At 41.0% G+C, this 14,504-nt stretch overlaps 1 protein-coding gene across 1 annotated transcript in view; it reads left to right on the forward strand.

Moving 5' to 3' along the window:
- galnt9 (polypeptide N-acetylgalactosaminyltransferase 9) overlaps window positions 1–14,504 on the forward strand; it is a 92,000-nt gene that overhangs the window by 58,531 nt on the left and 18,965 nt on the right. The gene's annotated exons all lie outside the window — the stretch shown is intronic.

Below are 14,504 nucleotides of genomic sequence, written 5' to 3' on the forward strand. Positions count from 1 at the left end.
TGACACAACCGTCTAGCTTCTTGTGTCTTTATCTGATGGCTCTTTGGCCATTATCATAGAGTGATAACTCAGCATTATGTATTATGTGCCATGTGCCAGCTCACTCCCCAGAGGTTACACAGTGTTTTCTCATTCAGTGGAGCTGCTTATACGCACCTAACAAAGCATGCAAGCCAACTAGACGAGGTTCGTGGGGGGAGATCAATTCAGCTACAGCAGCTAAATACAGTTAGAACAACTCTATTGAACTGTGTGATATAGTGTAACAGTGAACTTCTTTTTGGCTCACACTCACACATGCTCCTCACTGACTCCATCTCTTGTGAATATTTACTATACCTTTTTGACTCACTGAGTGAAGAGAATCTGCCTCTGCGTCTGCAAACACAATGCCGTCACAAATGCAATTACCTCTCCTCCTGTTTGCCCTGCCTATGTGAAAATGAAACACATGCCACAGAAAACGAGGCCATTCAGCACATGTACAAGCTTGAATAGGTCTGCAGTCAACAACCGGCTTCAACCATTCATATTGCACAGCCGCTAATGGAATGGAGATGGGCTTCTGGCGAATGGACGGCAATTACTCCTCTAAGGCTGCTGTGGCCCAGGCAGCTCATTGTGGTGCTGGCTGAGCAGTTGCCATTTGGGATAGGCTTGATTGACAAGAACATGTTTAACAATTAGCCAGGGCAGCTCACAATAGCTGAGCCTGCCCTGCACCATCTGACTACAGGGGGCTGATGAAAGGCAGGGTCCAGACAGAAAGGTTATGGTGTATTTATAATTTACTGAGAGTTGTGGCTTCTGAAGCTTTCTAAGGGTAAAAAGGCAGCCAGGATCCAAAGAGCCGGCCTCTTTTAGAAGCAGAAAGGAGGCTAGGATGTGCGACGCTGATTATATGTTACACAGCACTGCGTGTGGTGTTGTTTCCAAGGAAAAACGCAGAATGAAACCAAAGCAAGGGAAAATAAATCATAGATTTCACTGCAGTTATCTGTTTGTTGAAGTGTGAAATAATTTACAGGGTTGGACCTTTTAAATAAAAAGAAATGAACAGAGAGGAGAGACAACTGCAGACACAAAGACAATGAATACGTAAAAGATGCTCCGAGCATGATGCAGTGAAGGGTAAATACATCACCTAAAGGCGTATTATGACATTTTTTAGGACTGAATATTTTTTATATTGTCATATAATTTATTAAAATATATAAGGTCAGACCAATACACCTAAAAAACAGAATAACAACAGAAAACAACATATGATGAGGAGATAGAGAGAGGGAAAATGGCATGGACTCGTCATTTGACATTTGAATAGAGTGCAACCTTCAAAATCATTCAAATACAACCAACTAGATGTATTCATATTGTGATTCTGCAACATCTATGTACGAGTAACATCATAAAATTGACATCTCCACCTCTGTAAATTATTATAAATATCCCAAAAAGAATATCCGTGCAAACAGAGAAAAATGGTTACGGACAGAAATGATGAATTCTGCCAGAAGTGTCAATATGAGTTTATCTTGTAATGTGTCTCCCAACCCGCCTGTTCTTCTGCGTCTTTGCTGATATAGCATCTCAGGAGACTAGGACACTGGCTTTCATTTCAGAGCTCCTGCGGGCACGGCTTTATCCTGTGATGTCTCTGTCCACAAGTATACCACTACGTTGGATCTACCAGGGGTCAGCTGCTGCTCCTGCTGGACCCACTGAAGCCTGAGGTGGAGTGAGGTCTTTCTGTGTATTTAAATCACTCTAAAGTGGTGGAATGACAATCAGCTTCGCTTCACTGAACACACTGGTAAATAAACATTATCTGCTGCCGTTTTAGTGTCTCTTGTTTTTAAATGGACACAGTGATACCATTATATTTATGCAGACATTACTAGAGGCTATTGGTTATACAATATAATATCCTCTAATTTTCTTTTATAAAGTAAATGATTTCCCAAATCATCTGAAACAACATTTAGACTCAGGATAAAAACAGGATTTACTGTCTTTAGAATTAAATGTAAATACTCCAATATATTGAGGCACATTTAAATGATAACAAAATGATAACAAAATGCACATTCTGCCTGAGTCATCAGGACTTCTATGACTTTGTCGTGTACAATGTAACAGTCACCACTCATAACAAATGGCCCCACTGCCCAGCCTGGAAGGATTTGGTCTTTTTGAGTGTTTACTGTACCTGAAATGGATAGGCCTGAGGCAGGAGCTGCTATGATGAGATGGTTGTTCTGGTTATGGGATGTTAAATAGATGTTCATTATCGCTTTCACTCATGATGATAATTGTATTAATTTTACACAAGTATTACTTTTCCAACAAGTAAACAAAATTCTAGCTTCTTATTTGTGTGTTGCGTCATGACAGTAGCAGAAGTACAAAATTAATTGGACATGATTAACATGTTCAAATCAATACGCAAAACAATTATTAATTCTGACACACTCAATATGTTGTCTGACTATCAACCAAATTGCGGCAGGGCGTCTCTCCAAACTCCACAGGCAGGGTTGTAGCGCTGAGCGGTCTCAGCTGTGGCGAGGCCCTGGGGGGGGGTCACCACTCGTACTGCAAACAGCAAGCACTGCACTCGGGTGAGATTGTAGCGCTGTTTATGGTTGTAATGATTCCAATTTGAGGTGGGGGTTGGCGAGAGCTTTTGTCAGTGAGAGGCTGTGGCTATTTCCTGGAACCATGATGAGTGCCACTGCAGACTGGGAAAGTACTGGTCTCAGAAAGGTAGAAAACATTTTTTGTCACGTTGTTGCAACAGGTTTTTTTTAGTTTTAGTTTTTAATGAAGACCTCATGTCTAACCCAGTGTAGCCACAAACTGGTGATTCCTGCTTTCCCCCTTTAGTCCAAAGTCAGAATAGTTCAGTTTGGCCCACCTCTCTGTGACGTGTACTGATTCGATTGATACACTTGACTTTTCTGTCGGCCAGAACATGATGGGAACCTGATGTCTGCCAGAAAAAGGCTAATCTGAGCCTACATGGGTTTACCCACACAATATGCCCATGTGCTCACTTTGCCAGCAGTAAACGAAGCTGCCTAATGAAATCTCTCTCATTGTCATAACAGTCAAATCCATCAGTCCAAGAAACTCAAGAGTGCACTCGTGTGGTGGCCAGCTTGTTTCAGTGACAGTTATTAAACTCACCAGGAACTCCTCTCAGAAGTAATGAACCAAAAAATTATTCGATTTTTTTTTTTCTTCGAAGTCTCGTCTCAATAACCACCTGGGCTGGGCCTCGAGGCATCTGGTCATAATCTCTCTGTAGTGAGGAGAATAGAGCTAATTAAACTCTTGTGGTACAGCAGTACATGCAGCTAGACAGGACTGGGACATAATTACACTTCACTTGGTCCCCTCTGCATCCCAGGCAGAGTTAATACAGTGTAGTGACACTTTACTGGACAACAGCTCTCTATTATTCCGGGTGTCAATTTTAATATTCATCTGTTCTTTGTATTTAATAACTGAAAATGTACCACTGGATGTAATTCACAGATGAAATACAAGAGCACAGTGGCCACTGGGACAGTTTTGTTCAGGATCATGTTGATGGTGAATCGGGTGGTCTATGGACAGTAGTATTTTGAATAGGCTGCTATTGGTTTATTTGGCAGTGCCATGAATGCACCCTGAAGTCACATCGCATGCTGCAGGCTGGAAAATTTACAACATACAGTAACTTGTTGAAATTATGAAGAATATAAAATGATCTGGTGTAGATATATAGAACACTCGTTTGGTCAGATTAGAAATTGATGATGATCGTAAGAATATATTTTATAACAAAGTTCTTGCAATCAATTTGTGATAATATAACTCATTATGTGTATGAGATGTTTTCAAAGATAAGTATTGGCAGGAATAGACTGTACTTGTTTTAAATCTTTTTATAAATCATTTAACATAATGGCATGATTATTGCTGGAAATAGGAGTGGGAGTGGGAACCCTGATGAGGTTCTCAAACTGTTCTCCACGAGGCAGGAGGGGCAGAGTGAGTGATGGGAGGTGCAGCTGCACAAGGTGAGAGGAACAGGTGCATACAGGTGTTCTGAAAATAGGACAGAAACAGGAGGTTTATTATTGTAGCTGCTATGTGCTATGATTTGACTCACACAGTCAAAGATTGTCTCTGGAGTAGCTGTGACAAATAACTCATGGAGTCAGTTCAGGTGCTTTAAATGTCCTCAGTTACCAATTACCACAATTTGTGTCAAACACCCACCTCCTCCTCAGAGTCCTAATTCTGTCCAATATGAACACACAGTGGTGATACTCACATTTGTAAGATTCAGCTTGACCTACACTCTCTGATAATACCGTTCTTTTAGATGTCCAGTGTGAATTAAGGTCTATAAAACTGCTTTGAAAAAAACAGATGTTTCTTTTAATTCGCCTTTGAGTTTTTTTCAGTATCAAAGTAAATAATCCAATGATAGCAGTGGAAATGAATTATCTGTTTACTAGGAGCCTTACAGTATGCTGCATCTTATTCCACCCACTACTCGCATATCACAGTCCTCCCTCTTTTTCCAGATGGTAACTTTTCTTCAAGCGGAAAAAAGAAGGAAAAAAAATAGAAACTATGTGCTGAAGATGAGTCAATAAGCATTATTTCAGGCGGCAAAATAACAGGTGCTGCTTCAAAGAAGTTGGTAGAGAAAGTCAGATGTTGCTTTTAGTTTATTTTTGGAAACATCTGCCCCATTGATATAAATATGAAACCTGGACACTTCAACACAGTTGATTAACCCCACGAGCCATCTGGATTTGTAGATACAAATAGATTAAAAGGGAAGTGCCACACAGATGTGTTTGCTTGTTTAATATAAGATTACAATACATTTTCTTATCACCTCGCCATACAGTGTATTTCACTGACGAGAGAGAATCTGATCATTTAAGACTTTGTAAAGCCCAGTTGTGCTCAAATGACAATACAACAATTACTTATAAGCTACACTCATCTTAGAATAAACATTGTTTAAAAAAAAAAAGATTATGTATGGTTCATCCTGCTACACTTTGGTGCCTTCTGCTCCTGTAAAATCCTGTTTATACGATCTTTCTATTCACAATCATAAGCACAATGGTGTTAGATTCATCAGGTTGCTGTCGACTTTGTGAATTAACAGAGTACATGTTAATGTCATCTGCAGGCTACACCGAGCTATCACGCACCGCTTCAATAAACCCAGAGTGAGTTTCTCACTGATAAGCTCAGCCCCCCCCCCCTCTGTCCATTCATTGCATATTACACCCCACAATGATCTGCTGGGTAATGGATGTGGGTTTGTGCGGTTTTCGGTGGAGGGTCCAGCGTACAGGAACACTGCGATCATACCTCAGATTATGCCGTAAGCATTTCACACAGCGCCCGACCGAACCTGTGTGCTGCTCGCCTTGGACACCTCCTCCTGCCTGCAGCCCTCCACAGTGGAAGCAGTCACCTTGAAAAGGGCAGGAACGTCGTTATGAGGCAGCATCAAGCCCCAGCCATCTGTGGACACCAGCCATTTTGGCAGCTTTAAAATCACAAGCGTGCCCATGTCCATCAAGCAGCAAATGACAGTGGCTGTTTCCCATATGTGAGTCCCTTCCAACAAAAAGAGTCGTTCTGAAGATGAGGACAAATCTTCGGCCTCTGTGGAGCTCTGATATTACACTAAAACAAATAGAAACAGATGAACATGGAGAGGTATTGGATAAATGCCATAATGAGAAAAGCTGTAGCGGCCTATGGACCAGACATCACGTACAGCACCAAACAATAGCACAATACAATATCATTCATTGCCTTCTGCACATGTAACCGCTGTTGAAATGTCCTCACTTGAGTCTGGGCTCATCTTAAGTATGTTCTTCTGTCATCTCCTTTTAAGGAAACACAATTTAAAGGAGACATGTTACACCCTCTTTCTACAAATTAAAATAGTTCCCAGTTCTTAAAGACATATCTCTGACATGCTTTGGTCAAAATACCCCAAGGATCAAACATCACAGCTCTTTTCATCCGCTCAAAACAGCCCTGTTCAGAACAGGCCCGCCCCTTCTACCGGCACCAGGTAGGGGTGGTATTATGCAAATTCAAATCCTAGTTACATCACTGGAAGACATCTGAGGGAACAGCTTGTAAAACCACATGGTTTTCAACCTAGGGAGCCTGAAAATTACAGATTTGTTTGCAGAGGTGGGTAGAGTAGCCAAAAATTGTACTCAAGTAAGAGTATAGTTACTTTAGAATAATGTTACTCAAGTAAAAGTAAAAAGTAGCCATTCAAACATTTACTTGAGTAAGAGTAGAAAGTACTTGGTGAAAAAGCTACTCAAGTACTGAGTAACTGCTGAGTAACCTCTGATTTGTTCGTTTAATGATCAGTGCGTAAATGTAACGTTAGGCCTAATCAAATACAGAAAAATATAATAGCAATGAAAAAATCCAGATATTGCCAAAGAACAACATTTAACAACTAAGACAAAAGCCTAAATGACATTTTTTTTACAAAGTAACATAAATGAAGACAAAATTCAGCCACAATAATTTACATAGGTCTATCTATGAAAGATCTATGAACTGTCCATAAGCTCTTTGTATGGGTGTGGTGTCTGATGTGTGTCTATCTGTGACTGTGTGTGTGTGTTTGGGGGGGGGTCCTATGATTGGTTTCTAGTGAAACCAAAGTCACATGACCACACCCCCGAAACTGGGGGGGTGGTCATGTGACTAGGAGTCACATGTCTCCAGGTGTGTATGGGGTTTAAACTTCCTAGGGAGGAAGAAGAATAAGACGACCTGTATGACTGAGAACCTTCACGGACATTATCCACTATTATCCACGACGACATACCAGGGCTGACGTCATCCTAATCATTTACTAGCCGCAGTTCCTCAAATTTTTACCGTGTGTGTTTACCGCGGAGATTTTGCGTGCGGTCATGTGACTGCGTGGCTCTGTCTGATTGGTTACACGGAGGCAAACGTTGCGAGTGGCTACATCTGATTGGTGAAACACAGTCATGTGACAGAGGCTCGGACGTATCTCCATTAAAACCTCTATGATTAAAACATAAACAAATCAATAAGAAAAAGTAGCGAGTAGCGACCGGAATGAAGCTCAATGTAACGGAGTAAAAGTACTGCTTCTTCTGAAGAAATATACTCAAGTAAAAGTAACAAGTATGCTGCATTGAAACTACTCTTAGAAGTACAATTTAACCAAAAAGTTACTCAAGTAAATGTAATGGAGTAAATGTAGCACGTTACTACCCACCTCTGTTTGTTTGTCAGTTCTCACATTTTGGGGGCCGGAAGGCAGGACAAACACCCAGATACTATATGTTAAAGAGCTTTCAAAAAGTGATATTTCCATAATATGTGGCCTTTGAAGGCTGCTGTTTAAAAACCTGTTGCGTGGTTTGTTGTGGTTGAGTTAGTCTGGAGCTTGTTTGGTTTGAACATTACTTTAATTGAAACTGTGCTTGATGTTAGGCTCTCTGTAGTAAATCTTAACTGCGACCCTGCTCTGCTGCTCAACACAGGCTTGGTAAATGACTGATTCATCCTCTCACAACATTATCTAGCCACAACACTGGAGGGACCATCTGCTCTCTATCAATAAAGGCAGCGTAAAGGTAACAATAGCATCGGATATTGATTGGGCATTTGTCTTTTTCGATGCCTGCATTATTTAGTGACTGAATCAATCCGTTGGGGCTTTATAGACTCAGGATTAGTTACTCCATGGTTCATTACTGTATATTCCAGCCTGCATCTGTCTCAGGAAGGACGGACGAGCGGGAAACGCTGCAGCTGTAGGACTTCTGTGAGCAACGCTCAGATCAGGTATTGTTTCAGAGGAATTACTGAAGGACTTAGTGCCGACATATGGCAAAGTAGATCAGCTCTGCATATTCTTCTTGTGTTGTGGAATTAACCGTAAGGTTGGAATTCAATCAACTGACATAATGAAACATGCTCATGGTTTGCATTTATGCATCGGCATGCTCTGTGCATACATAATTCAAGACTTATATTGTCTTGTTGACTGGAAAGGCCCAGCTGATCCAGACTATATCTGTAATTTACGGCTCAACAGATTGTGTGTTTAGATAGCATACCTTACCTTTTAACAATGACATGTGGCATACTTCTCAGCCTGAAATGGCTTTGGAAGGATGACATGACTTTCTGAGCATCCGTTTACCTCTGAGAGTTGCTGCTTTGGTGTTCAGGGCCAGAGGGATAAGTAATTAGACAGACCTTGTCAGCTTGCCTATTATCCATGTGAATCATAAACTTCATTAAAAAACCCCTTTCATGAGTGACTGCAGATACTCCCACCTTAATTTGAGCACATTTTGACAAGGTAATTAAGAACATTTCAGATGAATTGTAAGTTCCACATCCTGCTATTCAAGACAATTGACTTTTATGGAGAAGCATCCAACGCTCCCTCTGTGGACAATGTCATCACCAGGAGATACAGTGATGCTTAACAAGCACAGATTGGCTCATCCCATCCATTATCTGAGCATTAGTTAATCTGTGCACGTAATTGCCTCCGACTCTGCCTGAAAACGTGAAATGATCTGACAAGGCCCGAGTATTTGAAGAGGGCTAGCACGTACACATTTGGCCTCACCAGCAAAACGGGAAGCATATCAAAGATGAAGGGCAGCGACTGGGTGGAATTTGCTTTTAACAAGCACACTTAAAAGAGCCTCAGCATCTATCGGTCTCTCCATCAACATCCTCTTTTTTATGGATGTGTGAGGGGGAGACGCAGGGAAAGAAGGCATGAAATGAAGTGATGGGCCATGGGGAGTGGCTCAGAAGCAGCCCCTCAATGGAGGAGGGGGCCTTCAGTTCCCAGCTTTGAATCATCACTCATCATCACACAAGACTTGAGAGGGAGGAAAGGAGGGGAGGGAAGGGAAGGGGAGGGGAGCATGGTGATGTTTCTGTCCAGTGTGAGATATCGACCATCCGGGGAACATGTTTTTAAATGCAGATGTCCGCAGAAAGTCATCAACAGGGAGATGTTTACACCAGGAGTGGATAGAAAGCACACAAATCCTAAAGACATCTTGGTTTGACATCTTGGGAAATATCCTCATTTCCTTCATTGCTTAAGGAGTCAGATGAAAAGATTGATACCACTCATCTCTGCTGTAAATATGAAGAGATGTTGATAAATATGAAGTAAAAGCACAAATTCTATTTTCTGTATGTAAAGGGCAGCGGGTGTTTTATTTTGTGTAAGTAACCGGAAGTGTGTTGGTCACAACGGCTAGCTTGAGTAGCGCCGAATTTGTCCGAACAAAACAGCTGGTATTTAGACAAATTAACGACACACTGCTGATCTAAATGGCTACTTTCTCACCTAAACATGTTTGAAATGTTGATAAAGTGATATATTTACAGAGTTTAGAGCTAAAATGAAATCAGTTTCTGACTGCTGATTTCGGCTGGGGTAGGAGGCAGGCTAACACTACCCATACACTTCCAGTGTTTGAGCTAAGCTAATTACGGCGATGCGGCTCTATCTCCCTTGTTACTGCACGCACAGTGGAAAGGATGGTGTCTATCTGCTGGTCATGGACTCGGGAGTGAGGCAAGACACGAAAGAAAATGTTGGCGTATCCCTTTAAAAGCTATAATTTGGGAGACAGTCAAAAATAAAATAAATAAATAATTGAAAGCTCTACAGCTCATTAATTGACATGTAACTTATTGTTTGTTTCCAGTGTAAATACATGTTGTGGTTTTATTTCAATTAGTGGGATCTGGAGGTGCTGGTGAGTGGATTATGTCAGCTTTGGACAGGTGGGTTTGCTGTTTTACTTGTTAAAAATGAAGGTGTGTGGAAGCTATTACAAGCTCATTCAAGCTGCAGCACATGAGTCAAATGTGCATTAAATAAGAGATTGAGATCAGGCTCACTGAACACACAATGACTCTGTGACTCAGGCTGTGCTGTGCTAGGTGCTCAGATCTCACCGCTGCTCCAACACACACTGTTCATTTGGAATACTGTCGTTAAAACTTGTTTTTGACTTGACTTGACTTACAGGAAACTTTCATAATCATATCTTTTTTTTTTTACTACACACATAACCCTTCAAATACCAATGGCAACATCTTGCTTCATCACAGGAGGGAGGCTGACATCCCCTCAGAGCTGTAATCCATGTGATAAAAACAAATGGCACCAAAATGACTGCTGGAAATGGATTGATGTCACTAGAGTAAAAGCTTGTAGTGTCAACAGTGTGAGTGTTCGTCCTTCGCATTATAATGTTGGCTCTGTATTTCTCTGTTGATATTCTTCTCACTCACCCAGGAGCTTTGAAAAATGACTTGCTTCCATGTGATATTCACAGCTCTCAGATCTGGAAATGAATGTTGGTGTGAATAAATATTGTTGAGAAAGTGACACAGAGCTGGTTCTAAATAAGGAAAAAGGGCAGTTCCCTGTTGTTTTACTATATATGCTGCCCTCTCTGTGTTTATTAATAATCTTTTCAGAATTCAATGCTTCAGAACATCACAGGGAGATCACACAGGGTCCATTTCATATTTGTTGTAATGTTTTAATGTCTTCCTCTCCACAAAAAAAAAGATAAGATATAAGCACGCAGTCTGGTTAGCCTATGCCCTTAATCAGCATTTCCTGGCATTCCTTTGAAATGGGTGACACGCTTGGATATTATGCTGCAAAAAGGCATCCCATGGGTATAGCGATTGCAGAGTGAAGAGCATTTCAATTAAAAACAGGGACGTGTACAATTCCCCAGACGCTACCGAGCTCACACAACTCATTATCTCAAGTGCATACAGCTAGTATGGGGACGGCTGTCTTCCGCGTTGACTGTGAACATTTCAGCGTGCAGTCCTGTGTCACAGGTGTGCATGTCAATCAACTTGACTTCACTCAGAATACATGAAGTGATCTTGTTTAGACTTCTAATGTTTTATCATCTTTCAAGATGGCAGGCAGTGTAATGCACTCTGATGTAAGGGGGAGGGGCTGTGTAGTAATATCCATTTCCCTCCACTTCCACTGCACATCTTATTAGTGTGTAGCCATAGTTCTGATGCAGTATCTTTTTTTTCATGAAAATGAAATATTTGAGTCATAATAAGAGCATATACACATGTGTAATTGCAAGGAGATTTTTGTTGGTATTCATAGAGCAGTGGTGTGATCAACACCTACAGTACTAGATGCTGTTTGGTAGCTTACTGTATAGGACATAAACTGTCCTGGCTCTAGTGTTCAACCGTAACTGCTGAATTAAAGTGTGGCCATAATGTGACTTTATATGACTTTATTTTCAGAGGATAGCCTCTTGAGATGTACCATCTCCTTTTCGAGGGGGTCTTTATAAACAAAACAAAAGTTCAGTCATACAGGTTCATAATAGAAAGTGAACACAAAACATGATACAATATAGAGACACAGACGCACATTCACACACACTCACACACTACAGTGCTCCACCGATCCTAGCCCCCTCCCCCCCGCACACACACACACCGGCAAAAATAAATAAATAAAATAAAATAATTACCCCTCACTATCAGAAGAACCCTCTGCAGTAAAACATAGTACAGTGGGCCTGTGTACACATAAGCACACATGCACACAGAGTACTTATACATGCACATACATACATCAGCAACAAGAGCAGGATGTTTGGAGGTGAGTAAACAGTGAGGATTTAAAGAGATGGAAAGAGGATATTGACCTAATTGAGCCAGGGAGATTATTCCAGTCTGCTGGGGCTTTAAATTAAAATGCACGTCGACTAGAAAGAAAAGTTGATCAGTAGCTATGCCTAAGATTGTATTGTTTCAGATATGGAGGGAAATTGAGGTAGTTGCCCTAAAAATAAATAATCAGTGAACATGCCTTCTGGACTTGGGGGGCCAACCAGTTCAAAGACTGGTAATCATTTCTGAATGCAGATGTCACACTGCAGGATGATGATGTGTTCTGGTTTTAAAATATAACTTGTAAACTCAGCTTGCTACTGAATATTTACAAAAAAAAGAATCGATAGTTTGGTTTATTTCCTTATAAAATATGAAAATATGAAATCCTTTTAATGTTTAATGTTTGATTGACAGAAACAGAGTCAGTAGAGTTGCCTAACGTTTCCCTAATCTAGTCACCACTCAAGCTGAAAGGCAAACTATATAAAAGTAGCTGTTTGAAAGTAACAGTTTGAAAGTAGAGTTATATGACATTAATTCCCAGCGTTCCACCAACAGTATGGTAATCACACAGAAGTAATTATCTTATGTCCCCTATTAACACATGACAGGAGAAGTGTAATGCACTTGTATGATGCTCTGTGGAAGTATTTCAAGCAAGTAGTTTGATTGGCAGTCGATTAATGCCACCCTGTGAACCAGAGAAGCTACAATATATCACTTTCCGACACCTAGGATAGGGGCTTCTTCTTTTGTCACGCTGTTAATAGCTGTCAAAGTTCAGTTCAATTTGATATGTTTTTAAAAAAAACTTTTTTAAAAGGAGCCAGCAACTGTAACTTGAATAAGGATAATGGGAAAGCAGTCATGACAGTAGAAGAAGTGACCTGTCAGTGGTGCCAAGACTAAAAATAAATGTAATCATGCAGAATTGCTTCTCTATTGATGAATCACAGATACAAGCATTTATGTGTCATGTATCGTGCCACCATGACTCTGAAACCGTCAATAATCTGATGTGTGTGATTGTCCATAGGAAGAAACCATTAGCTGAAGCATTGATTTTCTGTGTGTGTGAGTGATGCATTTGTTAAAAGGCTCATTATGACAAGAACACAATGAAACGGGGCAGTTTTAAACTCGCTATTCATCTCTAAACAAAAAATCTTCTATATGCAGACGTTGGGTGAGAAAGGAACATGGAGATTTTAAAGGTGTCAAATATCACAGCAGAAAGAGACACAGAAACATCAGTTTGACACAGTTGGTGGAGTTAGTGTCTCTGAATGCTGTGATCGATACAGCCCCCATGAACCACTCAGTGACTCCACATGATCCGTCTTTGAGTTATGTTCAGAATGAAATCCTGTCTTCCTTTGTTCCTATTAAGAAGACCAACCGGTTGAAACGTTGTGTGTGCAAAAAAAGTAGTAATCTTTTTGTGGCTCCCAGTGTGCAGGCATACCTTCTCTCTTTTTTCTATGGTATTTTTACATTGCCCTGCACCTAAAAAAGCTGTGATGTGTGTATTAAAAAGCCTCTTTTTGCTCAGAATGAAATCCCCCACACATCTTCACACTTATCTGTTTGTAGCTGAGCTGTTTCAAGTCATTCACAGAATAGCTGACACAAATCTAGATGAACTCTGGTTGACCCCAGGCTATTCCTATATGCAAACCTGAGGCTTCTGTTTGCTGCTGCAGGATCATTTTCCAGACAGATACATCAGCTGTCGAGGCAGGAAGAGGCCTAATGTGAAGTCTGTGTGACCTCGGCGCACCCCTTCATCATCTCATCTGGGTTTTTAGCGGCTCACTAGCTCATTCTGCTCTGCCCTATTTTCCATTTTGACCACTGATGGAGAAAATGCCTAATTGGTAGTAATCACCCTCGCAGTTTCACTAAAGGTTGCACTGATAGGATTGAATATGAGCGGCTACTTTCAAGGGCCCTGAGGGTGCCAGGATACTTCAGCAGAAGTGCTTTTTGGAAGTTCAAACGGCGTCTGAATCATTCTCCTCCTTCTCCCCCTTCCTCCTACTCCTCCTCCTCCTCCTCTTCCTCCTCTTCCTCTTCCTCTTCCCCTACAACTCTCAAATGTCAGAATTGGAGAAGGAACAGTGTCTGACAATTTCAATTACTTTCAGAAACCAGCAATCTGACCATCGTTACACAGCCACATATCTCTGTCACTTTTTTTGTGTGCACCGATGCACAAGGGACCATTTGATATGTCCAGTCGAAAACTCAGAAGGCAGGAAGTCGTTTTACTAGGTAGTTGACCATTATCATGTGCACATGTGCAGGCACTCTTTCATTTCCTTCACTGGGTGTCATGCAGCCATGCAGAAGCAAAGCCGTTTTGCTAACCTATGATATATTGCATGAGAATTAGCTAAATGACTGAGCAACAGGAAGTACAGTAGTTAAGATGCCATCAGGAGAGCTGGATTCAGCTTTGAATGTGAGCATAGTTAACAGTTCTGATGGATAATAATGTCATTCTAATCTGATATTAAGCGTTGTCTCTGTGGTTGGTAGATGATTGAATGAGAGTATATTTCTTTTACCATGAAACCAGTGAAGATCTAAAGTCTAACCACCAGTCAGAAGCCTCCATGTGCTGTATTTTCCCACTCTATTGATTGCAGTGTGTAATGGCGTTGATGCAAACCTGTTTACTGCTGTTAATAGCTTTTATGCTTTTTATGGCTGATGTTTTCTGTAGCCTCGTGGAACTT

This window comes from Trachurus japonicus, chromosome 9, assembly GCF_045865225.1.
Source record: "Trachurus japonicus isolate A0001 chromosome 9, Traja_1.0".
NCBI lineage: Eukaryota > Metazoa > Chordata > Actinopteri > Carangiformes > Carangidae > Trachurus > Trachurus japonicus.